Source organism: Bolinopsis microptera, chromosome 9 (genome assembly GCF_026151205.1).
Source record: "Bolinopsis microptera isolate Bmic1 chromosome 9, MBARI_Bmic_1.0, whole genome shotgun sequence".
In the NCBI taxonomy this organism is placed as follows: Eukaryota; Metazoa; Ctenophora; class Tentaculata; order Lobata; family Bolinopsidae; genus Bolinopsis; species Bolinopsis microptera.
Genome location: NC_087080.1, coordinates 7,232,489 through 7,245,756, shown reverse-complemented (window position 1 = coordinate 7,245,756; position 13,268 = coordinate 7,232,489). Strand labels below are relative to the sequence as shown.

The 13,268-nt window shown below is 40.1% G+C and overlaps 1 protein-coding gene across 1 annotated transcript in view; it reads left to right on the top strand.

Moving 5' to 3' along the window:
• Positions 1-13,268, top strand: part of LOC134820601 (coiled-coil domain-containing protein 96-like) — a 63,037-nt gene that overhangs the window by 1,105 nt on the left and 48,664 nt on the right. The window lies entirely within an intron of this gene.

Here is a 13,268-nt window from a genome sequence, read left to right as displayed (position 1 = left end):
TGTTGAGGTGGTTTCTAGGAATTTTTTGCTGATCTCAAGATCTCCTTTCCGAACTTGGCTTCCATACTTACTTATAATGAGATGTTCTATCATCTTTCGATGCCTCCTTATTCTCAGTGCACCTTTCCATATTTCCATAATATCGGGATAGGACGTTGCACAGGTGAGAAGTACAGATTTCCGGATCCTTTCAGTTGTGCTGTTTGGTTACCTGTACAAGCTGGTTAAACTCAAGAGAAAAAAATCCGAGGATTGTGACAGGATCGGACGATTGTGTCTTATCAGGAGACAGGATAGTATCAGAGGATTGCGTCTTGTCGGGACATGGTCAGAGGATTGTGTCTTGTCAGGACAGGATCAGAGGATTGTGTCTTGTCAGGATAGGATCAGACGATTGTGTCTTGTCAGGATCAGACGATTGTGTCTTGTTTGGACAGGATCAAAGGATTGTGTCCTGTCAGGATCAGAGGATTGTGTCTTGTCAGGACAGGATCAGAGGATTGTGTCTTGTCAGGATCAGACGATTGTGTCTTGTCAGGATCAGACGATTGTGTCTTGTTTGTACAGGATCAAAGGATTGTGTCCTGTCAGGATCAGAGGATCGTGTCTTGTCAGGACAGGATCGGACGATTGTGTCTTGTTTGGACAGGATCAAAGGATTGTGTCCTGTCAGGATCAGACGATTGTGTCTTGTTTGGACAGGATCAAAGGATTGTGTCCTGTCAGGATCAGAGGGTTGTGTCTTGTCAGGACAGGATCAGAGGATTGTGTCTTGTCAGGATCAGAGGATTGTGTCTTGTCAGGATCAGACGATTGTGTCTTGTTTGGACAGGATCAAAGGATTGTGTCCTGTCAGGATCAGAGGATTGTGTCTTGTCAGGACAGGATCGGACGATTGTGTCTTGTTAGAATAGGATCAGAGGATTGTGTCTTGTCAGGACATGCCCCATTTTAGAAGAAGTGTGCTTGAGAAGATGCCCTGGCGTGACCGGGCAAGTCTATGAGCTACATCACAGCACTTATATCACACACTTCACAGCCTTCGTCCCATTAAGAATATTACTTGTTACAAGGATATAACATGAAATAATGAACTTACAGTACTAGCTATCACAGAGTTATTAAATTAAGTAGTGTAATCTATTTTGGTAGATCTCTGAGAGCATGCCTGATCTGGGTACCCACACTCCCTCTATAAATCAAGTCTAGAACACACTCACAGTGTCCCTAATGAGTTTTACAGCCTTCTCAATCGAATTACCGACAACACTGAAATCTAACCCGACCCAGCTCCTCAAACTTGAGATCACTGGGACCAGTGGAGCCGTCTTATCACGGGATACTCAACTGCTTCTCTGATTGGCTTGTTGAGAGTTTCCGGTGTTTCTATTGGCTGTTGACGGCTGCGGGTGCTGTCGACGTAGTGTTATATTAATGTGCGCTGTTGAGTTGGGCGAGTTGGAAAACTGCCAGATTTGAAAGATCCGGTATTTTTGACATCATTTTTAAACCATGTTATCCTGGATTCCTTTATACAGGAACTAGTTGAGCTACTCGCATATTGTCGGTAGGTACTAAGTTTACACATTAAGTATTGCAGCTAATTTAGAATATTATAATACCTTAACAGTTAAAAGTGTTAGAATAGTGAGCTCCTGTCTCAAATCTCAATGTCAGAATTGTAGTCAATAGGAGGCTCCTGAACAGCTAGCTCCTGAACAGCTAGCTCCTGAACGGCTAGCTCCTGAACAGCTAGCTCCTGAACAGCTAGCTCCTGAACAGCTAGCTCCTGAACAGCTAGCTCCTGAACAGCTAGCTCCTGAACAGCTAGCTCCTGAACAGCTAGCTCCTGAACAGCTAGCTCCTGAACAGCTAGCTCCTGAACAGCTAGCTCCTGAACAGCTAGCTCCTGAACAGCTAGCTCCTGAACAGCTAGCTCCTGAACAGCTAGCTCCTGAACAGCTAGCTCCTGAACAGCTAGCTCCTGAACAGCTAGCTCCTGAACAGCTAGCTCCTGAACAGCTAGCTCCTGAACAGCTAGCTCCTGAACAGCTAGCTCCTGAACAGATAGCTCCTGAACAGATAGCTCCTGAACAGATAGCTCCTGAACAGCTACTGTCTAATTTACTCATGTTCAATAGATGTAAATACTGATGGGGAGATGAGGCATATTTTTTACACGTGACAGTGATTCTGGGGTTTGATTGGTCAATTGCTGTCGCGTGTCGAAAAATTATACTTCACCTCCCCACCAGAATCCACATCTATGATTGTATATACCTTCTCCTGTCTGATGTACTTTACTGAACATGTGGTAACGACATACAGTAAATATTTATGGTATCAAAAAACAACAATCAACATTGGATGTGTTTGTTAACTACCCTGGTATATATTAAGTTGAAATATTCGCATTCTAGAAAGTTGTGTACAATACCATTTGAAATATGGATGTTTAAATGAAATAAAAGGAGAATGTTACCGAAGAACAATAGATAATTTTGATGAAATGGCGACCACTTTTGCAAGATTAATAAACTATTCATCACTGACAATGGAAATGGTGTGTAGTGTGTAGTGTGTAGTGTGTAGTGTGTAGTGTGTAGTGTGTAGTGTGTAGTGTGTAGTGTGTAGTGTGTAGTGTGTAGTGTGTAGTGTGTGGTGTGTGGTGTGTGGTGTGTAGTGTGTGTAGTGTGTGTAGTGTGTAGTGTGTGTAGTGTGCAGTGTGTAGTGTGTAGTGTGTAGTGTGTAGTGTGTAGTGTGTGTAGTGTGTAGTGTGTAGTGTGTAGTGTGTGGTGTGTGGTGTGTAGTGTGTAGTGTGTGTAGTGTGTGTAGTGTGTAGTGTGTAGTGTGTGGTGTGTAGTGTGTAGTGTGTAGTGTGTATTGTGTAGTGTGTAGTGTGTAGTGTGTAGTGATTTACCAGGTTATACGGGGACAGATAATTCTACAGTAAATACATGCAAATGATCAGGGGTATGTCTGTATTTAGCTGTAGTGTGCAGTGTGCAGAATAAAGCGTGTATGATGTGCAGTTAATACTGTCACTTTATAAGAAGTTGATGATCTGTGTTTAAGATAATTGCCGAATATAACACACAATTAAATCACTTTTAGATCACCTCTAGCAATACAAATCACTGCACTAGTTCAGCTCCGTGACCACACCTATCTCCGTGACGTGACCACGCCCATTTGTAGGACAACTCTACAGTGTACTGTATCAGAGTACCGCCAGATGGTATTGAACTTGTTGGACATTTGCCAACATGATCTCTCTGATTACTCTCAGGAACTAAGTAGGATTTCTGGAGTACTTACCAACAGAGTGCTAATTTCACGTACGTGGTTGGATTGTTGTTGAGGTCATCAGTGTACTCTGAAAGGAGTAATATTTCCATGTTTGGATGCTCTTTTTCATTCACTACTACACTTCTTCTACAACTCTCAAATTAGTGCAGCTCACAACCAACAAGATGCTACTTCAAAAGAAGAGCTTCAGAGGTATTGAACACGCGTGACATGACATTGAACTCGTGACAGGGTTGTTGCGCAACCCTGAACTCTTCCTGAAGCTCATAAATGTCAGATTTAGTAAAAGGGAGTGACGGTGATGTTACGCTGTGCCTCTTGAACGCCATTTATTCTGTTCTCTCTCTCTCTCTCTCTCTCTCTCTCTCTCTCTCTCTCTCTCTCTCTCTCTCTCTCTCTCTCTCTCTCTCTCTCTCTCTCTCTCTCTCTCTCTCTCTCTCTCTCTCTCTCTCTCTCTCTCTCTCTCTCTCTCTCTCTCTCTCTCTCTCTCTCTCTCTCTCTCTCTCTCTCTCTCTCTCTCTCTCTCTCTCTCTCTCTCTCTCTCTCTCTCTCTCTCTCTCTCTTAAATAGGGAGATGTATACCTTAAACCGCCTAATTATATTCCACCATATAGCCCATCCCAACTGAGCGATGAAATTGTACTAACTACCTATTAAATCTCTACTATTTGGCCCTGACCCTAACGGCTTGACCCTGAGAACTTGATACCCTTATTCCCTGACCCTGACCCTGACCCTGACCCTGACCCTGACCCTGACCCTGACCCTGACCCTGACCCTGACCCTGACCCTGACCCTGACCCTGACCCTGACCCTGACCCTGACCCTGACCCTGACCCTGACCCTGACCCTGACCCTGACCCTGACCCTGACCCTGACCCTGACCCTGAGAACGTGATGCCCTGATTCTATGACCCTACCTAGGTGTTCTGAAAAGGCACTGTCTCTACAATTGTAACCCAGTATTGGCTCTCTTGAGCTATGTTAAACACATACCACATACTGATATGGGTGTTTAATAGTTGCTTGTAGAGTGTCATGAGGCCCCACCCTCTATTCTCAACACAATGTGCGGAGACACCATGAAGATGAGATCTGAAGTTTGTCACCCAACAGATGCTAACAGCTCTTTTCTGGCAGTCCGCCAGGATGTGAGGTGTTTGCTGATTTTAGTGTTAAGCTAATATAACTGTATTCAGTTCGTATTATTATATTGTATGTAATTCATTTATTACATTCAACAATAACCGTTCCATGAGGTCTGAGATCTTTGTAACTTGTAGTTATACCTATTATGTAGTATGTTAATTGTAATTATTTCTGCTAATTGGATGACCCTATTAATAGAAATAGTGTAATATTGGCGGTGTCCCAAGAAGCATAAAATACTGGTTACTTTCTGGGCATGTTCAAAACGGGAATCTCAACCTGCGCTACATTTACTGGTCATTATCTCCCACTTATCCCATATAAGGAATAACGAGTTGATATTTGAAGCCCTAATTATATGACCTCTGTCCCACGTGAGCGGGCTGAATGCAGTGCTTAGATTGGTCGCTCAGTTAGTACTGTGACTTGAATACCGCGCTCTGATCGGTCGCTGAAACGCCCACGTGGTCGCTGAAACGCCCACGTGACTTATGGTGATGTCACGTGGTATTCACGACCAGATCTGAGGGATAGCTCTATATATAAAGCGTACTTGTACTGTACATGTTGTCCTGCAAAAACCCGGTGTGATTGTACGGATTCAGCACTGTTAACAACAGGCCATATTCCGCGCTATAACCCGGATAATATTCAAACTGCTACCTCCCTCTCTCTCAGGACAACTTTAGATGTGATGTCATCATATATTATAGAACTGAGGATGTTCGCGGATAAATTATTATATGCCGTGAAATGAACTCATCCTCAGAGCCAAGTAGGGAGATGTGACGTCAGGAAGTTGGCGTGTCAGCTGTAAATATCTCAACCTGGATAAGGGCTGTTAACTAATGTAATATTAAAGTGTAATAATTATAGCTTACATAAAGTAGTGAGCGGAACTATGTCTGTAAAGTATGCACTATGGATCGGCTTGTGCGTACTGCAAGCTGGCTCTGGGTTAAAACTGCTGGTTTCAGTTATTTAGTTGATGAAACGGGGGAACCTGCGTCATCCTAGATCAAATTTACGTATAATAAATACATCTTATATAAAGTATAGTGGGTGGTTCTTTGAACGGTGTTGGTTTGTAAAGTATGCGTCAGTTTGCGTCACTGAAGGTTAGAAGCGCCGGCAGTGCGTCACGATTGCAAGTTTCAGTTAAAGATACCACGAGGAACCTGCGTCATCCTACATAACACTATAAGCTTAACAAAACTCCGACAAGATTCCTTGATTATCTTTCTTTTGTTTGGTTCTGGTTTTGCATTTTTCTTGATTATTAATAATTCTTGATAAAGACGGGGACATTTTTATAAAGAGGCCGCTTATATACCAATATAATTATTATATATACACTATTATATATACTACTATCTATACTATTAGATATACTACTAGATATATCAGTATTATATAGATGGCCAGTTTTACGATAGTATGTGTTATTTAGACCTTGTCCATCTATTGATTAATGAAGCCATTGTTTCTCTAATAGGTATCCTACAGAGATTGTGTACCTACTATTGAACATTGTTGAACAAACACAAAGCAATACCAAGCACATCTTTAAGTCGATAACTGTGGTCATTGCAGTACCTACATTACTGGGGAACAGACATTGTCACTGTCAGTAAAAAGAAAGTTTGACATAAAAAACAAACAAAAAAACAAAAGGAGATCGTAGGTATTTGGGACTGATTCATATCAGTGATATAGTGGCAATATTATATCAGTCTAGCTGATTAGTCTGTGATGTATTTGAGTTGTGTCCGGACAGCATAACTGAATTGGTTCTAGAATATTCTGACATAACATTTATGTCTCAACTCGACAGTAATTTTCGTGTAAATCAATGAATGGTTGAGAGAAATAAAGGTTTCATGTTTCACTGCATCAATTATAGACGTATGACTTTCATTCTAAGACCTTGCTGTCGTTTAATAGACCACGGTATATGAAAGGTTTTTATATATAACTGAGGTTTTTCTGCCAGAAGGACGAATAACCTTGAGTGTTGCAGTGGAAACATCACTTTTAACCAATCACCATAACAATGTGATCTTATAAATTGGCAAATTAAAATAATCAGAAAATACCTCCTCTTCATTACCACATGTACAGTACTAATAAGAAACGGTAGGAAATCTTAAAAGAATGGAATTATCAGGTACATTCCAGTACTGTAATTAAAAGATTAATAGCTTGATTAAGGAGAATGTCTTGTATTAACACCACATTGATCTACATTGATCCATCAAACTTTTATTGTACGTGGCATTACTTAGTGGACACTGGCCGTGGATCTGACTTTACCAGCTTGGTCAAAAATGTACGTTATTTCAAAATCAAGCCGGACTTTTATTTAATAATCGATGTTAAAAAAATAGATGTGTTCTCGACAGTTGAGAAGTAGTATAAGTTATAGTATAAGTTATATTAGTATTATATTATACGAGCAGTATATTGTATAAGCGCTGACATAATTGCAATTGATAGTACACACATCATGTCACGGAGGAGAAGGAATTAAATTATCATCATTATGGGTCCGCAACACTTAACCTACATTATGTTACATTATTTTACATTATTTTACATTATTTTACATTATTTTACATTTTGTTGATATCTCAAAAATCCCATATCAGCAATGGGTGCCTGAAATAAACTTGTAATGAAGTGTGACAAATTCTTACTCTTTGCTTGATACCTTGTCAGGTTTAATTATTGTTTAATCAAATCAGCAGCCCAAGTTAATAAGCCAATTTTATTTTTTGTATTGTTATTTTTTGAAATTTAAAAACATAATCATTAATTACTCAACTCAATAGTACACACATCAACCAACTGCGCTACCTTTTGGCCAGGTAGCGCAGTTGGTTAGCCAGCTTTGCAATCGTGAGGTTGCGGGTTCAAATCCCACTGCCTGCCTGGTCGTGGGGTGAGTGTCGTTGACATTCAGCTAAGGATCGTGAGTGGTCTATGCAGCCCCCCGGTCTACTCAGCCGAATACTCGAGAAATCGGGTGTGAGGGTTAAATGAGGAGCTGCACATTGCAGCAAAGTCTCGGGCGAAGAAAGTATGGTACACACTACCTTAACCGTCACTGGCTAAAAACAAATCCTTCGGCTTCCTGTAATTGGCTGGTTGCACTTGTGTAACAATATGGCTGTTGGAATACTCCGAAGTAAAATAAGTGTCTAGATAAAAAAAATTAAAACAGGGCAGTATTTACAGTATTATTCATAATTGGAGTATCTAAATTTAATGATTAATTATTACATATAACCTGGACTTAAGTTACTAGCATAACACAATACAATGACGCAGATTAATCAATGAATAACCAAATATATCTAATTACCATCCCGATAATCCAGTCTACATTAAGATTTAGATTTTAAACATAACCATAACACTGCTGATTTTATATGTAAACACGTACATATTACACAACTTCTTTCATCTAGACCGCAAGCACTGCTCGCACTGTGTTTAATGCATCTCTATGTGTGTAAATGTACACAAAAGCAACTAGTTACGCCCGCGTACAAATAATAATAATGTGCCTGTGTCTACTTATACTGATGTACACAACTAGGTACAGAGTATGGCAACAGATATACATTACAATGTATTTGGTGTGTATATTAATTAGTACATCCGTGTAATGTGTATAGCATGTGGTTGTCATGGCAACAGCTCGCATTAGCGAACTAAGTTTCGAGAGACAAACGTCGTCTGTTTCGAGCATGTTTACTGAAAACTTGGCAGAGAGAGAGAGAGAGAGAGAGAGAGAGAGAGAGGGGGAGAGAGAGAGAGAGAGAGAGAGAGAGAGAGAGAGAGAGAGAGAGAGAGAGAGAGAGAGAGAGAGAGAGAGAGAGAGAGAGAGAGAGAGAGAGAGAGAGAGAGAGAGAGAGAGAGAGAGAGAGAGAGAGAGAGAGAGAGAGAGAGAGAGAGAGAGAGAGAGAGAGAGAGAGAGAGAGAGAGAGAGAGAGAGAGAGAGAGAGAGAGAGAGAGAGAGAGAGAGAGAGAGAGAGAGAGAGAGAGAGAGAGAGAGAGAGAGAGAGAGAGAGAGAGAGAGAGAGAGAGAGAGAGAGAGAGAGAGAGAGAGAGAGAGAGAGAGAGAGAGAGAGAGAGAGAGAGAGAGAGAGAGAGAGAGAGAGAGAGAGAGAGAGAGAGAGAGAGAGAGAGAGAGAGAGAGAGAGTTGTTAAATAGAGAGTTGTTAAATATAACGCACGCGTTTTTATGTCGAGTATTACATCAGGGCTATATATTATTATATTGAGCACGCCGCTTAGATTAATAAAGCATGCAAATTAAGATGGATTACAGTTCATGTGACGTCAGAGGTTTAGAAGTGTGACGTGACACAACATATTACACATTAATAGTGTGACGTTTCAAAACACATTACACATTTATAGTGTGACGTCACACATTACACATAATATCACAGCGCTCTGTACTTCACATGCTGCTATAAGTGTGTACCGGAAATTAAGTGCACTCTAATTAATTATTGAAATTGTACAGACATTGAGATAATGACGTATTATTGTCTTTTAATTCCTTGCCGTAACTTAGTCAATACAGTTGTGTATTGTTTGGAAGTTTGGAATGAACTTATTTAAAAGACTGTTTCACTTGTCCTACCTAGTCTCTACTACCGGATATTACCCCTGGAATCATTATCTTATCATGAGACTGATAAACAGCGAACCTCTCCAGGATCTTTTATTTGAAAGAGGGCGAGATGTTTGTATTTTGGACATTATATAATATATACCAAACAAGCATGTTACAATTTACATTCTACAGTGAGATTGTATCTCTTATTAACATACATGCTGCCAGATATAGGATCTTGAAGTAAAATAGTTATGGTTTAAGAATATCCAGAGTGGTACTCGTAATGATCATGAAATCTTTATCTAAGTTATGTTTCAGATATCAAGTCTTCAATATCTTATCTTGTTAGTAAGGACAATAGCGTGACTCTATAGAGTTATGAAGTGGATAGTGGAAAAGAGAAGTTTAATAAATCATGAGTTGGTCTACTTAATACATATTATGAATAAGAAGGTAGGAACACTTCTATGCTACTAACCTGTTCACGAGGCATCAATGATATAATTAACTACATCTTCTGAAGGCTGCTGTACCATAACCTATTAAGAGGATAATACAATTGTGCCTTCGTTAATAGATAAAAATACTACATAAGTACACAATATGTTTCAACGATAAAGAAAATCACCCGAAAACTTTCATGAGAACAGCCATTACTCGTTTGATCTTACAATTCAGGTTAAACGTTAAACTTAAAGTAATATGGTCAGGGTTATAAAGTGTTTGAAGGTCGAGGATTAGGTTAAGGCGAGAGGATGGACGAGGAGGGGCCTGACTACCACCTCACGTGATCAGGACCACCTGCCAAACAATTAATTAAGTAATTAACTAATTACACTGCGTTTATTACAGATCAATGAGCTAATTGGATAACTGCAGGAGACTTGTCTATTGAAATTGTCCCGGTAGCGGATGTTATAATTTGCTCCAATTATTTTTCCAACGGCTGCTGGTGGAGTCACGATAGTTTATGCGAGCTAACCAGAGCATAAAGTCAACTAAATACTTTCACCTTCTTACAAAATATAATCAGAGTAGTTTCATGTTGTGATTCACCTTTTTCAGTTGGCTCATGGAACAAGTAGTGATACTCTCAACCTCATGGAAATGCCGAGGATGTGTTTTCAGCGAAACAATGTATCGGGAGTGTACTACTGATTGAGGTTCTATTAATAGTGCTTAATATACTGTAGATCTTTCAGATTCTTGAATACATCATAATATTATCAGCATGTTCATGGGCCGATCAGTTTAAACAGGAGCATTTTAAAATTCTGAGAGAGTGAGAACATGCTCAATTTTAAAAATTGGTCTGACTTTGAACTTATGCTGTTGAGTGCGGTGCGATAGTGTGGTTACTTCGTGCTCGAGGGGAATACATTTATATGGTTTATATATGTTCACTGTTCAGTAATGAAGACTTTATTAGATTCAATATGTAGCAGAAAATTGATCAAAAACTTAACTTAATGTAAAAGTAAATACTGTTTGGTAAATTATATGCGGAAATGCCCATTGGGAACATCTTTTGTTTTCTGGTGAGCAGGTCACCTCCTCACAAGTCTTAATGTCTACTAAGATATGATAGATATAGAATGATCGGACATCTGTGATCATAACGATCATAGTTTAAGAGTTGAATGCTTAGTGTTCGAAACTACATTGAAATTAGAATAAAGATCATTAATAGAATCTGATTTTCCTGAGTTATTTCAATTTTAATTTTGTTCATGCAGGTCTTTTTACTTAGTTACCACTATTCAACAGTTATTGAGTTATATACTTTCACATTAAGTTAGTCTCATTCAAAAATATCGAAATTTGATCGAATTTTGGGCAAAAGCTTTCAAATTTGGTGCGTATGCTGCAGCAAGAGGTCCACGTTAACTCTGTGACATGTTTGTAGTGTGACAAAGTTTACGTCTCACTGCCGGCCGGATTTTGGCGATATCTTTTCACCTGATTAAGATATTGTTTTGTGACAAAGTTTACCTAAAGGATGAGACGATTATCCTAACCATCAAGGGTTTGTTTCCTTTTAGTATGACGATGTTAACTAAACTGTGCCTTTTAATAGGGTAACAAGTTTTATCCTCAACTTCAAATGAACATGCCCACATGTTCTGCTTCAACCATGGAGTCAAATCTGCATAATTCAAAAAGATAGCGTCCATAATTTTTCGAAATGCTCACATCATCAGTTTTTTAATTGATGAATACATGGAATATAACAGCCAATGCCAATTTCAACAGGGACGTAGCCAGGATTTTTCTTTGAGGGGGGCTGTCGGCGAGCGAAGCGAGCCGACGCGTCCAATCAAGCTGCGCAGCGAGCGAAGCGAGCAAGCTGTGGCAGGGGTCTGGGGGCGCAGCCCCCAGCGGGGTCCAGGGGCGGAGCCCCTTGGCGGGGGCTAGGGGGGCGCAGTCCCCCGGAAATTTTTTGCGAAACAGGGTGTTTTAGACGACATTTGGCATTAAAGAAATTTGTAGGACAGCAATAAACTGGGATTGAAAAGAATCAAGTACTCACGTAAATTTGGTAACTTCACAACAGCAATCTGCATTCTCCAATCAGAATTTACGACTTACTCAGGCCTCATCGTCTTAAGATTTTTACATTTCCTACGGTCTAGGGGACACTATTGACTATAATTATAGAATTATAGAAGTCTTCTAGAATGTTTGCTTGGATTTAATGACATATATTTACTAATCCACAGTTCAAATCTTTGACTGACTGCAGTCATAAACACAGCCCAGTTACCAGGCGACCATGGGGACTAGGGGGCTTATCTTTTTTCTGGGGTTCGATTTTTTCCGGGGGGGGGCTGCCGCCCCCCTAGCCCCCCCCCCTGGCTACGTGCCTGAATTTCAACACATATAATTAATACTGTTAAGAAAAAAAGAAAAGTTAATTTTGTCACATTTTTACTGGGCAAACTTATACTGAACACTATTTGAACGCTGTTTTGAATTTGGAATTGTTAGATTGACCTAATCAACTACATTTCAGACCAAAAATGCTTATTATGCAGCCATGGCTGATTAAGTCACACAAATGTGCCATTTGTAACATTATTGAGACCAAAAACACTGGATTTATTATTTTTAGCAGTCCATAATATCGGTCACGTTGTTGACTTTAAGAACTCCTGCTAATGACGTGTCTAATTCGATAGTCGCATCATCTTTCTGTATCAAAAGAAATGTAGTACCTCTGCTTCACGTACGTGATTGGAATTAATCATTCTCTGCCATGGGCGCCATGACTGCAGTCTTGAAGGTGATAACAACCAAGAATCATTAAAATCGGCTGTTCTCGAATCAATTAGTTTATCATGAGTGTGGTCAGAAGTAAAATCATGAGATCGGTGGATGTTGAAACACGACAAAAATTATCTCCGGAGTCCGGGGGTTGACGGCTGACGCAACACACAACCATGAAGCAACCCCAAAAGTGGGGTGAATCGCATCACTTCATGGCTTGAGCTTCATGTTACATCCGCCGCTAGGAGCTTTACATATACAAAGGATCTTATTTTCCGCGCGCGCACGTGATTTCAAGACGCCGCGCGTTAGGGCCCTGATAATAAAGTTGAACAATTTGCCCATTATATTCATATCATGCAGACTCTCAATCAGCTCTCCACGATTACGGATTATCTTCGCTACGATATCTCTTATCCTGCATTCTATAACTGCTAATGTTTTACATTTTTGCAATTTCATTATTTGGCATGCATTTTTAACATAGATATTTATAGCATGACCAATGATGGATCCTGAACGCGCGGTGGATCCTGACCCTTGGGCTCAGCGTTAAGATGATGGTACACGGATCAACCCTCCCGCTAGGCTGTCACTAGCTCGATACGCGTACACTGTAGCACCCGAAGAGGCAGTCTCTCGCATACAATTGTAACCAGTAGAATGATCGCGTCATATTTGTGTTGTTAAGTTTTGAGTGATGTGGCAATTTTTCATGCTGTTAGAAATTAAGTATGTCGAATGAAGGCAGATGAACCTCCAACCTGGAGCTGGGGGTCAAAAGTCTGTACTTGCTAGTGCTACCGTTGATTGATATCACCTTAATATTTATTTGGCAGTAACTGCTCGAAAATTTGATCTCTACCCAGATCACGGTTTTGGTTCGTAATCAGTGATGGCGAACAATATA